General features: G+C 30.4%; 1 protein-coding gene across 1 annotated transcript in view; it reads right to left on the reverse strand.

Moving 5' to 3' along the window:
* LOC149482828 (uncharacterized) overlaps positions 1-14,998 on the reverse strand; it is a 96,187-nt gene extending 81,189 nt beyond the window's left edge. Inside the window, exon 1 of the mRNA XM_089703610.1 lies at positions 14,913-14,998. The gene's annotated coding sequence lies outside the window, so the exon portion shown is untranslated. The remainder of the gene's footprint in view (positions 1-14,912) is intronic.
* Positions 14,999-16,336: the final 1,338 nt, after the last annotated feature.

The raw sequence follows: 16,336 nt of genomic DNA on the forward strand, positions 1-16,336 counted from the left end.
AGTTTGAGTCTGAGTTTGAGTCAAAGCTTAAATGAAAATCAAATAATACGAATGGAAAATTGATTGAATACACAAATTGCATGAGCCGATAAGTAAACCATTAATTACTAGAATTTGCATTAAATTTGATTCATTACTATATAAACTGCGGGTAATAAATTTATGGAATCTATCATTTCAAGAGGTGGTTTTCAGCAAGTGATGCATCGTAATCCAATACGCTGCCAAACTCATCCATTAATCATAAATGCTATTACACTGATTTCATTCGGCTTTGAGTTGTGCTCTTTGGAGCTTCGATAAATATAGTTTGAGCCCTCATGAAAGAGACTATTGCATGAAGACTAATAGTCTGTCCAGTATTTCGTTTACGCTGTTACTGCGGTTGACAGCCATTTTAAAAATGTTATTTTTTAGCCGTGTTTGATATTGCAAGTTTTTGACATAACATTCGATTAAAAAATCGAAGAAAATCAATTCAATCATTTTTATTCAACCATTCTTTAGAAATTCTAAGCAAGGTATAGATTAAATTGGGTAGTCTCTCTGACAGACTTTCAGACATGATGAAGAAGGAAGACTAGGAATATTATAATGATATTGTATTACTGCATTAGGTACTTGGAAATCCAAGAATTAAATGTATTTAAAGTCGTGACTCTTACATCAGATTTAAAAGTAATTTAGTAAGAAGTTTAATTTTTAAAATCGAATAGGTAAGTATTTGTATTGTCTATATACTAGGGCAAAGCATCGAATAGAAAAAATGTATTTTATAACTATGTATGTACATTAAAATTAATTATCACTTTACCTAACCAAAATTGGGAATACTGAAGGTTCCGGTTTATCTTTTCAATCTTTGACTAAAATAATAATGAACGAGAGCTAGTTAAACATCTACAAGCGTTTCCTAAATACCTGAGTATTTTAGGATCACGTTAAATCAAATAAATGAAGGTCGTCACGAGAGTAATGCGATGTGCTTCTTGATAATTAATGACAGTATATTCGCTGTCGGAGCGGCTTTTAGCATAATGTTATATTATGTGCTTTTTATTGTCTAAGAAGTTTAGGACAGTTTAGTAAACTGTTGAAAGTAATCTGGAATAAGTTGTATTAACTTCTCTTTAGTATAAAATATTATGATGACCGATTAATAATTATGTAGAGTTGTTTATTGTACTGACTTTACATATTATATGGATTAATCATATTATGAAATAAGATAAAATTAATATCTATTGAGATATAAGGGGGCCTGCCCCCCTAGTCAAGTGGCTTTCTGTTAGCGTAGCGTTCAATAGAATAGACTACGAATGTATGAGATTGACGTAACCTGTAGATACGTTTATCTACAGCCTACGTCAATCTCATACATTCGTAGTCTATTCTATTGAACGCTACGCTAACAGAAAGCCACTTGACTAGGGGGGCAGATTATTTAGGTTTTAGATAATGAAATAGTTATATTTATACTATTTTAAATTACACAGTGTTAGATAATAACTACGGGTAGAGTAAGCATACACAATAATATTCTATTCTGACAACGTAAAATTGTGAACTATTAAAGTCATCTACAAAGTCAATCGTTGTTTTTCTCGAGTTAATACTTACAAGTTGGAAGAAATTGTAACTAAGTTTATTCGCTCATCTTTGTTACGCGAAGGGCTATAATAATATGTCTTGCTGATGGATTTTTTCTTCGTTTAACAAAAGTTTACTAATCATTGTCTAGATTCTGTTTTCGTTTATTAATTACTTTTGGAGTTATCGGATCAAAGAAAAACGATGGCCCGGGATTTTCATGTTACTATGAAGAAATACATGCATGTTTTGACACAAGCAGAAACAAAGTTTTTAGAAATGATATGAATGAAAAACATGTTTTGAGGAATTATTTAGAATTGCTTGTTGCCTTCATCAGTTAAAATTATATATATATAATAAGATCTATTGCTGACATTTAGTTTATAAAAAAATATCGTTTCTATGAGATAGTAGAAATCACACCGTTGAGATCCTGAATCGGTTCGTGCCATTTTTATCCAGTTGTTGGATTTATCAGACAGCTAACAAATATTGTCTTGATCCCATTTTTTTACAAACAAACCTTATTTAACAAATTATAGGTTAAGCCTATGGACGTATTGGATAGACTAAAGTCAATATTCACTTATTTCTGAAATACGTTTCATATAATTACTGAAAATAACTGCATTTTATCGAATTAGGTAATGTAAAATTATATCTAAATACTTATAAATCTACACTAATATTATAAAGAGGAAAACTTTGTTTGTTTGTTTGTTTGTTTGTTTGATTGTAATGAATAGGCTCATAAACTACTGGACCGATTTTAAAAATTCTTTCACCATTCGAAAGCTACATTATCCACGAGTAACATAGGCTAGGTTTTATCCCGGAAATCCCACGGGAACGGGAACTATGCGGGTTTTTCTTTGAAAACGCGGGCGAAGCCGCAGGCGGAAAGCTAGTTTAATATAAATATGGAAGGGTTCATGTTACTTAAAAAATATAGCGAAAAAGGGTATATTTGCATAGGATAGACTTGAAAGGAAATTTAAGATAACACGACCAAATTTTATAGCAAAACCGGAAGGATGAATTTTTTATAATTTTCCTTTTTTACCATATACTTTTTCAAGTGACTTCCTTTTCATTTCTGATCATGTCCTCGATAGCTCAAACTTTAGCTCAAAATTTAAGGTGCATTATTTCATTATTTTTTTGTTTTAACTAACAGATTATAGTTACAATCTCTACAGCTCTATCTTTATGAGGTGGCGTGAGCGGTACACTCCGCGAATATTGTTAAACCTAGATATAACTTAACAGTACTGCCTAGAAGTAAAAATAATCGCTATACAGAGCAAACACAGTTCTATAGAATCTTTACTCAAACCAAAGCGACATCTTATAGTTACTATACTAATATTCCATTGAAAAGTTACATTTGGGGTTGCATTTTTTAGAGGACGCAATTTTATTTTTTTGATGTGTAGGGGGGTTCAGTGAGAAGCTATCACCAAGTTTGTGGGGTCGCCACCCTTGTCCCACGGCCGCCATCTTGAAAATAGCGGTTGATATGGTTTTTACGATATATCTCTTTAACTATTTATTTGATAAAAAAAATTGTTAACATTGTTTGTTGCAAATTAAATTCTCTACAACTTTGGTCCAGTAACTTTTTGTCGTAGAACTATAAATAAAAAAGTTATAAGCGAAAATGTTCAGAAATTAGAGATATTTATATTTTTCAATAAAACTTTTTTTTATCATTTTACGAAGAAATGATATCAGACCATTATTGTAGATTGTTTTTTGAGGAACAATTTTTATATACAACATTTTTTCATTAAATAAATAGCTAAGATTTTACAGCGCTCCGAAGTGAGTACTATTTTTCAGTACTCTTAACTATACAGTATACATATATTATGTGTGTACTAATAATAATTTGTCATCAGTAATTGTTTTTAATATTTTTAATAATTAATAATTAATTTTGCAATATTATTAATAATTAATTATTGACTGAACTGACTTGAAGTCTGGAAGCGCGTTTTTTTTACGTCGAAAAGCAGGGCTGAAATGTTCTGCAGTGTGCTTCCATTGTTCTGGAGTCTGGGAAAAGAGCCAATAGCCATTATATGTATAGTTAGGAGTACTGAAAAATAGTACTCACTTCAGAGCGCTGTAAAACCTTAGCTATTGACGTAATGAAAAAATGTTGTAGGTATATAAAAGTTGTTCCTCGAAAAACAATCTACAAAAATGGTCTGATATCATTTCTTCGTAAATTGATAAAAAAAAGTTTTATTGAAAAATATAAAAAGCTCTAATTTCTGAACGTTTTCGCTTATAACTTTTTTATTTATAGTTCTACGACAAAAAGTTACTGGACAAAAGTTGTAGAAAATTTAATTTGCAACAAATAATGCTAACAATTTTTTTTATCAGATAAATAGTTTAAGAGATATATCGTAAAAACCATTTCAACCGCTATTTTCAAGATGGCGGCCGTGGGACAAGGGTGGCAACCCCACAAACTTGGTTTTAGCTACTCACTGACCCCCCCTACACATCAAAAACATAAAATTGCGTCCTCTAAAAACTGCAAGGTTAGGCCTAAAAAATGTAACATTTCAATGGAGTATAAACGTTTTATTAGTTAGAACGTCAAAGGGACTGTTCATGACTAGTCTGATTTATCACGGACAAGACAGGTCCTCCCTTGTGTCTGTCAACGGCACGGGTATTTAGGCCATCACTGTTACAAGTATTCATTTTGTATATAATTCTTGATGTAATGAATTGCATGTTTTGTAAGACTTCGGGAAGGGTATTACCGTGTTATTCAATAATTGTTATAGGTATGAAACATTGTTGTTATGTAGATAAATTACGATTATCTTGGAATTGTCCAATAGAGTTGTGCATATTTTAATATGCTGTTTTTAAATATTTTTATTGTTTATGTTAATTATAACTTTAATTAATATTTAAATACATCCTCAATCCTTTTAGAAACGTGCAAATACGAGGCAATATATTTTATAGGAAAATGTAAATTGATTAGTCGATACATTATGGCAAGGATAATTTGAGCTAACGGATTGACTTAAAGAATTATTAACTCATAGGTAATCTAAATTCTTACAAAATCACTGACCTAGATTATAAAAAAACATCGCTGAATTTGAAGATTATCAAAATATAACAAATGATAATTTCAGCTGTAATGAAAACAAGAATTTAAAGAAAAAAATGATCTTAATGAAAATGAAATGACCGAAGAAACACCCCAACAATGCTCAAACCATCAATTCGTGGAAACTTTGTTACCGAATTGTAACTTAATTGTGCAACTTTAATGGAACTTAAATTATACTTAAGAGTCTCAATTTTTTTTGTAGGTGAAATTATTTTTAATAGACTCATCATCATTAAACAAATTAACCTTGAGAACTATATTTTCACACCGTTGCTATATTATGTAGAGTAATTTTAGGAAATGTAATAATCGATAGCGTCGCATCGTGGTCGCATCTAATGATGTGGGTAGTCTCTGCATCTCTAGCATCTGTTTAAGGTGGTTCCATATGCATAATACTGATAATATTTAAATGCAGGGTATACTAATGAAACGGGCTCTTTTAATGTGCTTGTACCATATTCTTTAGTCACTAATTTATTTAAAACCTGAACCATAAAGGTTATTAAAAAGCGCGAAATAAAAAGCGTACAATTAAGGTCTTTATGTGTTTCCTTTTATTCCAATTAAGCGTTAACTGTATTTGTCCCTTAGTATATTATTTTATTACGTAATTAAAATTCTCGTTCCAAGCTGTCACCTCATTGTTTATCGCGATTAAATGGCGCATTTTCATGTAAATGAGACCAATCAAGTGACTTTTTGTACAGAAACTACAATTTTAATGTTTTTAAATACACGATTGCGACGGCGAAGAGGAATTTTTGTCAACCTTTTACAGTAAAAAGTTTATCGTAATAATTAAAAAATATTTATTAGTTCTTTTAAGTCTGATATTGTACGAGATATTTTACATTACATTTGGTAGCATGGCGTGGGAGGAAAATTTTACAGCGAAGGTTTTGTGTTAATAATTCACCACAGATGACAGAATATTAAAACAATCAAGTCGTAAAACAATATAAATGTAGTTTAAAGGAATGTTTAAACTGACAGGTTCAATTCAATTGTGAAATTATTGGCCGACATTTGGGACGGAAAAATAATCTCCCGAATACCACACGAGCTTCAAAATTATCTGGCATTTCCCTCAAGGTTCCCTGCAAACAAATGAAGGAGTCAAGTTTTTCAGGTTAAAAATCACGAGCGCGAAGCGCGAGTGTCCTCTTATATATATATATTTGACTATATATATATATATACTAGCGGTCCGCCCCGGCTTCGCCCGTGGTACATATGAAAAATAGATGTTGGCCGATTCTCAGACTTACCCGATATGCACAGAAAATTTCATGAGAATCGGTCCACCCGTTTCGGAGGAGTATGCAGACTAACATTGTGACACGAGAATTTTATATATAAGATATATATATATATATATATATATATATATATATATATATATATATATATATATATATATCTATAAGTGAATAGTGAAAACAATTTTTTATCTTGTGTCGTCAGAGAACGCTTAACTGACAGCGATGGTAGGTTTTATTTTTAGAAGTGTGTTAAAATTGTGAATATTCATTGTAATAATATATCCTATCACAGGTTAAAATACAAATTTTTAAAACAACAATAAAGTATGCAAATAAATTATGATTTAATTCACCATACAGTAACTATTGGACAGTGAATGCAACCCCTTTGACTGTGCTTTTATCATTTATCCATTGTCCACGAACAATCCCGCACATGCCTTTTATGTAGGTACTAGATGCTCTGTTGGTGGACTGCCCTGATTAACAATATTGTCATCATTTTGCTTGCATTTGAATACCTGAATGTTAATTCGCTTTCAAAATCTCAGTGTCTGTTAGCATTCCTGTCATCAATGCTATTTGCAAGTCCTATTGCAAAATATAAAATTTATATTCACCGTTTTATTGCAGTTGTGCGAGACCCGCGCTTTGCATACATCAGACTATATTCCACAAAATAAACCTTATTTGAGAAACACATCAATCTCCTTTCATTCCATTTAATTTTACGCTTCCAAAGACAGTGATCCATGTATGTTGAAAGGAAACGCAAACAAACTATAACCGAATTTAAAGTTCGCGTAGGTATCTTGGTTTCAAAACAATATATATAGGAGAAAGTTTAACTTATAGTAAACTAGAGGTCCGCCCCGGCTTCGCCCGTGGTACATATTTCGCAATAAAAGGTAGCCTATGTCCTTTCTCGGGTATCAAAGTATCTCCATACCAAATTTCATGCAAATTGGTTCAGTAGTTTAGGCGTGATTGTGTAACAGACAGACAGACAGACAGAGTTACTTTCGCATTTATAATATTAGTATGGATTAAATCAACAGAGTTTTTCAATCAGACGTGACGTGTAGACTTGTAGCCCATCGGTCAACACTGAGGATGCGACACGCGTCTCGTAGTTTTTAAAAATATTTGACAGTAAATTATTGCTTGAGAAATTTAACGTAGCATAGTTCTTAAAATGTTATAGTTTTGATATTTCACTTCTGTATTATAAATTATTATAGATCTACTAGAGTTACTATGTGTGCGTTGTTAATGTGTAATGCTATCAAAATAAACCAAAAATTTGGACGGAAATAACACACATTTTTAAATTTAATTACGTATGAACTAAGTACTATCATAATATATCATTATAATTTACTGATTAAATTTACTGTTTGTTTGAAAATACTACAAAGAAGGTATTAGGTATTGTTTTAAAAATACGAAATATTTATTATTTCTTCAAGGCATAATTGGTCAGTTACTTAAAACTATTTTACGCTCTTTTAAGTTTACTAACAACCTCGTCGAGTTAAACGTAGATTGAAAATGAAGTCGTTTGAAATTTCTAAATTAGTTCTCAGACTTAAAATATGAAAGCTATGCAGCTCGTAAAACTTATTTCAATTAGTACTTAACACGGATTAAATCTCGCCCGACTTAAACTACTTACTTATTACCTATTTGGTAATTGTTTTGATGCAGTTAAGATAAAAATTGAAATTAGAATGATATTGGCGCGCTTTTTGATGAATTTATTGAAATTAAATTATTATTTTTTTGCTTTGTATTGTCATTGTCATTACGTAGTTAATAATTCATTATAGGTATTCAATTAGGAGATGCCGTAAAAGGTTATTTATCAGAACGTAATTTTAAGTTAAGGTAATATTTATTGATTTGCTCATATACTGGTATCGTAAATATATCTTTAAACACGTAAAAAGTTTAATCAGAGTAAAACTGGTTCTTATTCTCATTTAGAATTCAGAACATTTCGGTAACCGTTTTATTATACAGATGTATATTGTGATTGTATTAATATTATGTCTTATTTGAGTTAAACAACAATACAAAAACTAATAAAGTCAATTCTTGTGTTCATTATTATACAAGTACATATTTGTTAGTTATTATATTCGTACCAAACGATATACGAGTTAAAGTAACTTACTATTTATTTACTAGCAGTGCCCCGCGGTTCCTCGCGCATTGCTCAGCTCCTGGTGGTCTTAGCATGATGATATAATATAGCCTATAGCCTTCCTCGATAAATTGGCTATCTAACACCGAAAGAATTTTTCAAATCGGACCAGTAGTTCCCGAGATTAGCGCGTTCAAACAAACAAACAAACTCTTCAGTTTTATATTAAGTATAGTAGTAATAGATTGCTTTTACCTCGCCCAGGCTTTTCCTGGGAAGACGTTTTCCAGCAGAGTCAGGTCCAACAAAATGATAAAAATCTGTTCTTGAGGTATAAAATTAGTCGTGTAACTAAATTTATAACGACTGAATACTATTTTATTTTAATATTATTATTTAAATAAAAAATAAATAAAGATATCAATGTTTACCACAATATTATACGCATAAAGAAGCATGAATTCATTTCATTATGAAATAAAATTCAATTAGATGAAAGTTTGGGCTATTTTCAAATTCATGCAAAAGTAAAAATGATGCAGCCGTTTTAATTTGTAGCAACATTTAACTTTAAGCGAGATAATAAAAATATTGCAAAGCATTTTATTTTCAACAAACATTTCTACGATTTCAAAAGTTTTTTGTATGTTGTATTTTATGAAAAGTTCTATGAAATTCAAATGCTGTGTAATATTTGATTTTACTTAAAATTTTACTGTAGACGTGTGTTAAGACATTTTAAAAATATTAATAAAAACAGAACCTTATGTAAGCCGGAGCAGTAAGTTTGTACAATAATAAAAATAATAATTCAATCTAGCTTGCAAATGCATTTCATATCAACAGAATATTATCTTTTTTTATTTATCAAAAAAGAAATATTCCGTGTTACTATTAACTGCATTGACCAGAAAAAATAACGCAGTACTGAAAATAGTCGTAGACAAAACTGATTCGAAATACAGATGAAGTAAAACTCACGTAGAGACTAATTGAATAAAGTCTTAACAATGGTATCGCGTGCAGCTGAAGCGTAATCATATTGCCTCCACTCCAATATACTTACAATGCTCCAGTCAGGTGGCAGATAATAAAAGTTCATCGCTGTTTATCTGTTTAAACGATATCGTTGCGATGTTAATGACTTCCTTTGTGTCGCGTAGACGCACGTAATAGATTTTGTCGTTCGCGGAAAATGTTTTTCACGCGTAGACAATAGAGATTGCTTTATTTTCTAATTTTGTTTTTAAATATTGTGGTTTATAATCTTATACAATTAAATTAATTAATATTTTAGTTCGTAAGCTCATTCATTTTAGGTACGTACATACTGAAATATTGTCTATATATTATCTATTCTCAAGTATAGTTTCTCATTTAGATCATATCAGAATGCATTATTTACCTGACACACATTTAAATTAGTTAACTGTATAGATTCACCGCTTGTACACCATAAAATCGTATTGAAAGTGTTATATGATAACATTGAATCATCACATTGTTATAAATGCAAAAAGGCGTGACAGCATTATGTAAACGGGTGCTATCGGAAAGTAATTATTTCAGTCACGTTAATACTTTTTGCAATGTCGGCCGTGCGAATAGCGGACCATGCGTACGGAATGCGAGTCGTTATTCCGATCTTCGTGGGTGTACTGCGGAATAAAAAATGTCGTGTCTCAGACATGTTAACGACTCTTGACAGATTGTAGTTAATTCATCGAAATATCATGGGAATGTTTCAATGGGACAAGTTAAATTCATGGTGATATGGTATATTGGCATACATATAAGTACATTACACATAATATTATACGTATGATCAGTTGCATTATTTGATAATATTTTTTGATAAAAATAGTTTTGACCAACGTCTTTAGTTAAAAAGGTCCTCAAAAATCAGAGATTTTTACAGTCAAAAGTGGTTTTGACCGACAATGGAATTTGATTGAAACATACATATTTATTTACGATAACCATTTTGTAAAATAAATAAATATTTTATACAGGTAAAAAGTTATTTTGAGATAATGCATTAAATCCTCACGATGGAGTCGCGTACTGAATAATAATTGCGAAAAAAACTCCATTGGACGAACTTATAGAAATAAATTTTAAGTGTTACCTACGCGTAGGTAACACTGCATGTAGGATAATAATGATTGATTGTACAAGATGTTTAATTCTTAAACTTTGATTATTTCAGACATCTTCAAAAATCAAAGAGCGATGAAATCGATGCCCTGGAAAATTATTATATCCAATACTATAGGATAAGTATAGGATATTCAAACTTATTTAAATTTGACATTAAAGCGTGTGTTATTGTGTACAAATGAGTGATAATTATAATACCTGAACAACAAATATATCATTAAGTTCAGTGGAACGCATAACATTTTAATGAGATAAATAATTAAATTGACTGTAACCAGCGAATATTTGAGATTTTTTTATATTACTTAAATGCACTGTAAACATTCCCGTTTACGAATGGCAGTGGAATTTTGGCGTAGGTGACGTTATTCTTTTTTTTATAAAACAAAACGTTACTTGGATTTTATTAGAAAAGTTTTTACATACTCTTTATTGCCTCACTTGATATGTGTCTGGTTTATTTTTTGTTTATCCTTAAAGTTCGAATCACCTTTAGATTTGAATAAAAATATTTTGTGTTGTTCAAGGAATACAAATTACATTTTGCAACTTTTAACCAAGCTAAGAACAATTATGGAGATTATTTATGAGTAAAATAGGCATCAAAGGAATATTTAATCAATATTTTAACATAATGATAACTTCCCGATTGGTTGCGGTTTTAATTTTTAACAGATTTTTTTTTATATTCTTTCTTTTTTCTTGTTTGGAATATTGACGTGAGAATGATTTTAAGATAAAAGCACTAAAAGTGTGTTGTGTTTTTACTCAATAAGTATTTTATAATTTTAAATAGATTTATAAAAGCTTTTTAAATTAGAGCATAATTTTATATGATTTCGTGACATTCATTTTTGAGCTTATCCCATACGCAAACTCTTTAAATCAGGTCAATATTAATTATATTCGAATATTTGTTACGTATTATGTATGAATACATGAAGAACTAATATTATAATAATAACATACAAGAAGTTAAATCAGAGTACATAACTTAAGTGGATTAAAATGGAATTACCGTTCGCAATCTGGTGCAGGTATTGTACTAATTAACTGTCAACTCTTATGAAGCGCTGAGAGGATATAAATAATATATTAATGATATAAAATAAATAAATTAGTGATCTTTCGTCGATTCTTTTGCCTGGAAGAGATCACTAATAAGTGATAAGGCCGCAAAATAAATTGTACTCTGTCTTTTTCTCTAAGTAGTTAAGGTTTTAAGGTACAAGTTTATTAAAGTGTGAAATAAATAAATTATTATGTACTATTTTCGTTTCTTTCAGGGAATAAGTCAAATTATTTATTTATACAAGATCTCCGGCACGTCGTTTAAATGCCTCCGAATCGTCAAGTATTTGTTTATCTATCTCCGTTTCAAAACGCTTATATCAATATTATGAACCGCTAAAACCCCACTTTGTTGTCCTTTTTTCTGACTGCGCCAGAAACGGTTATTTTTTCTAGAATATTTATGTAGGTATCTGTTTTTGTATATTTTTGGCACGCTATTTAGCGTAATAAATAGGCTTGAAGGATGTAAGCAATCCTTTAATTTATCTTAATTACACGCACAATACAAAAAAAATCTATGTGAATAAAACAAAGAAGGTGCTGAATTTGTTTTTGTTCGATCAATTTTCGTTGTTGGTACTAATTAGGGATGAATAAAGATGATGAATGGTTGAAAGGGTTTATTTATAATTAAAATTGAATTAAAACGACGCAGCAGCAACTTAGTATAGTTCCTATTATCATCATTTAAAATTGCTTTATATAGTAATACTAGCGGTCCGCCCCGGCTTCGCCCGTGGTACATATGAAAAATAGATCTTGGCCGATTCTCAGACTTACCCGATATGCACAGAAAATTTCATGAGAATCGGTTCACCCGTTTCGGAGGAGTATGCAGACTAACATTGTGACACGAGAATTTTATATATAAGATTAAATATCCAGAGGGAAATATGAGTATAGTTTATAAAATCAGTAGGTAGTAATTCCTTTCATAGGTATATAATAATATATCGAGAGCAACACTCTTTTCTATACTTTGTGCTAACAAAAATTATGGTTTCAATATCCCATTACACTATACTTAGCTATAAAATTAAAGCACCACTTGCCTTCGCTTTAAAAAGCTTATTTAACGGTAGGTAAGATTTCTCATGCGTAGTTAATTTTAATGTTATATGTATATTTAATCAAATCGTATGATATTCTTTTAAGGACTGGTGGAGCTTTTTGATGTTTAAAATGTTACATACAGGTTTGTTTGTGCGTAACATAGGATAGAAAAAGCAGCATAAAAGCAAAATATTTTGTTTTTTATTTAGGCTATAAATAGATTAAGGGCTAATTTTTCAATCCTTGGTTAAAACTTATTCATCGAATAACGTATTAAACAACCATTTCAAAAAAGTATTCTAGTTTTCCGTATTTGACAGTTTATAGGTGACATTTTAATATGTTCGTGTATTACTTTATTGGACGGATAAATTTTAACCAAGGATTGAAAAATCGGCCCTTAGGGATATTATTACTTTTTTTATGGCCGATTTTTCAATGCTTGGATAAAACTTATTCGTCGAATAATGTATAAAACTACCATTTTAAAAACGTATTCTAATTGCCCGTATTTGACAGTTTACGTAACATTTTAATATTATCGTGTAACACTTTATTGGACGGATAAGTTTTATCCAAGCATTGAAAAATCGGCCATAAAAAAAATAATAATATCTATCGATTATATAGTTTGCTAATGACAAATCGTTGAATTTGAAAAACTTAACTACTCCTTATTGATTAACGATCTTATCGATTTTTCATTGCCTACCCTATTTAATATTTTTGATCATTCATTAATGAGGGCTTTTTCCTCCCACAGTATCGGAATAGAGCTTCTGAAAGTATAATTATACTCTATTGTATATTTGAGGTTATAATCTACGTAAGTACATCGCTTATTTTCGCCTAATTTAGTTCAGTAGTACCTATTTATGTGAAAGAGCAAAAATTATTAATTACTCTTGTCTATCTCATTCTGTTTCTCACGCAAACATAATACTTAAGTACCTATTTAAATACAATTAGGAATGAAAATAGTTCAACAAAACATGCAAATTTTTTTAAGCAGATTTCTCGTGCTGTAGCTAATGTCCAAATAAATTAAAATGTAGAGTTTTATAGAAACATGGAACTGTACAGTACGTCACTTTTGTAATAATTTTATAAACTTTTCACAGTAAAATAGTGATTTCCTTGAGGAGAGCACAATAAGGCGTACTAAGGTTTTTAACATCAGAAGTGTTCTTGAATGTCAGATCATTAATTCATATTTACTTTCTTTTGAGAAAATTTTAGTTCAGAAACTTACAGAAATGTTTATAATAATAGGTCATTATAATATGAATTGTATGAACTATGGGAAATGAGTAATACAGAAGTCGTGTAAGTTACACCATTTGTAACTCGAAAAGGGCTGACTTTTTGTTGGTTTTTTCGTTGCTTGAATAAAAGTAATAATAATTAAAACCTAGGTCCTAGGTACTTGAAAAAGCTACCCTAAAACAATTGATAAATACTATTTTTAAAGAAAGAGATAGCTTAAAGATAGAGATAATTAAAAAAAAATATATGTTCTGTTCTTTATTAATTTCATTCAATATCAAATAAATTTTAAAGATTTTACGCAATCTTTCGAATAATAATAGGTCGTGAGTGAATTAGAGAACAATTGATAAAACACAAATAGCTTTAAGGCAGCAATTATGGACGTTAATCTAAAATTAACTTCTAAAGTTTTGTTAATCTTCAACTTTATTACAGAGCCTAAGAAGAAAAATAAAATTACGCACAAAAAGTTTTAATGATCGAAGTTTAAAAATCATATTATAAAAGAGTAAATTACGGCTATTAAATCGAGGAAATTTGTTTATTATGAATATAATTTATATTAAGAACTGCTCCATAAATTTTTCCAAGATCTTTATAAACAAACCTTATATTTGGTAGAGTAATTGATTATTAAACTTTAATAAACATAACTAATATAAATTTTATTTCGCTCAATACTTTTAAATAATTTGGAAAATCCAAAAGTGCACGCCTCATAATTTTTTTTTTAAATAATTATTAATTATTATTTTTGTTTATTTAATAACAATTAAACCACATCGAATCAGACCCTGAAAAATGAAAGGGTTCTATTCCTGAGCATACTCAAGCGTAAGAGAAAAAAAAAGACTCGATTAGTAAAGTATTTCGGTCGCTATCGTGTTAACAAGAAAAAGGATCCGCACATACAGACACACGGACGTCCAAGACAGAACTTTTTTAAACTGTTTTTTAACTAGTTTAAATAACAAAAATGACATCAAAAATATCATGAACGTTAAAAATAGTGTTTTTTCTTAATATGTGTGTGTATGTATTATCTTACAAGTGCAATGTATGATACATAAAGACATTTTAAGTTTGAAAAATCAGATGTTTTGCGCGAAGTGACAGTAGTACCCACCTCAACGCTTCGCTTATGAGGCGTGCAATATTCACGTATCAATTGAATATAAAACAACGAGCTAATCAAATAACTCACCTCCCAACAAAGTTACGTGATACACTCGCGAAATATAAAATCAGACGCGCGAAATGCACACATACGTTCCATGCCGTAGTCGGGCAAATACTGGCTGATAAACACTGATACTGTTAGGGCGTTTATACACCTGCTTTGCTTGTTTATTTAATAAGGGCTAGATATCTGCGTCATCCTGGATTGAACTTTTAAGCTATCATCTTCTTTAAGCTGCCTGTAACTATAGGTAGAGTAAGAGGTAGAGAACGTCAGCTGTTCTATGCGATCATTAAGTCTTTTACCAAAGTACAGGTTGGGTACTTTATTCTGCGAATAATATTGAGAAATCACAGACAACGATTAATATGTTACTGTAATATAATAAGTAATAACCCTAACTTCTATGTATCGTAAAAATATATCGTATATTAACCAGGTATAAAACCGTTTATTACACAATGAAAATGAAAATTAACAAGGAAAAGCGTAGTCTTAAAAGTTTCAATCATAAGTTTCCGTTTTATATACTATAATTACACACATGTTTATAGCCTATTCTGAAATATTTTCCGCCCAGGTACCTAAAGCAAATATTCTTTCCATTCTTGCCTGACCTAGAAATGCTTTCTTTGACCATTTTAGTGAAATAGCTTTGAGTACCTGTGATCCTGCACTTCCTTAACTTTCAGATGAATTTAGGATGAAAGGTATTCCAATTACCTGACGGAAAAGTTCTCCTTGGACATTGACAAGGACCCTTCTACTAATATTATAAACCCTTTGGGTACATTTTTGGTTAGGTATCTCTAACGAATCTCCTTCAAACTCAAACTCAAACTCAAACATTTATTTATTCAATTAGACTTCTTCGAGAAGCACTTTTGAAACGTCAATACATAATAATTTTAACATCTACCACCGATTCGGAAAGCAGTATCTATGGAGAAGAACCGGCAAGAAACTCCACTCCTTAACGTTGGATACCAGAAAAACAGATGACCGATGTGTAGTTAGAAACGCTTTACCAGCATATCCATCATTCCTGTAATAGTTTTCTTAATTGTGTCCGAAAGATATTGAGCATGGCCTCATAGCCAGACTCGGTCTTTTGAAAGCATTCATGCGACGAGTGTTTCTTTCATTCTGGTCGCTATTAATCTTACGAAGTTACATGAATGTTGCATTAAATGAAAATATTGGATTCAATTAAATAAACGGAACTTAATGGACATTTTTTTTTAAATTCTTCTATATAATATAACCACTATAAATAATCCCTAGTATTTTGTAAGATATTTTGAGTCAAAGTTACTAGACAAGCAAAATTTTGGTCTTATAATGTTTTTGGAAGTAGAGCGAAGGTAAAGACGGTGAGAAAAATAATACGTAAGAAATTATTTTTCACAAGTACATGAAAATGATACATTCAGCGCATTATCTAGGAT

The sequence above is a fragment of the Colias philodice genome, chromosome 14 (assembly GCF_061535455.1).
Source record: "Colias philodice isolate Cphi_HAF_F1 chromosome 14, ilColPhil1 Martin Lab GWU primary, whole genome shotgun sequence".
Classification (NCBI taxonomy): domain Eukaryota; kingdom Metazoa; phylum Arthropoda; class Insecta; order Lepidoptera; family Pieridae; genus Colias; species Colias philodice.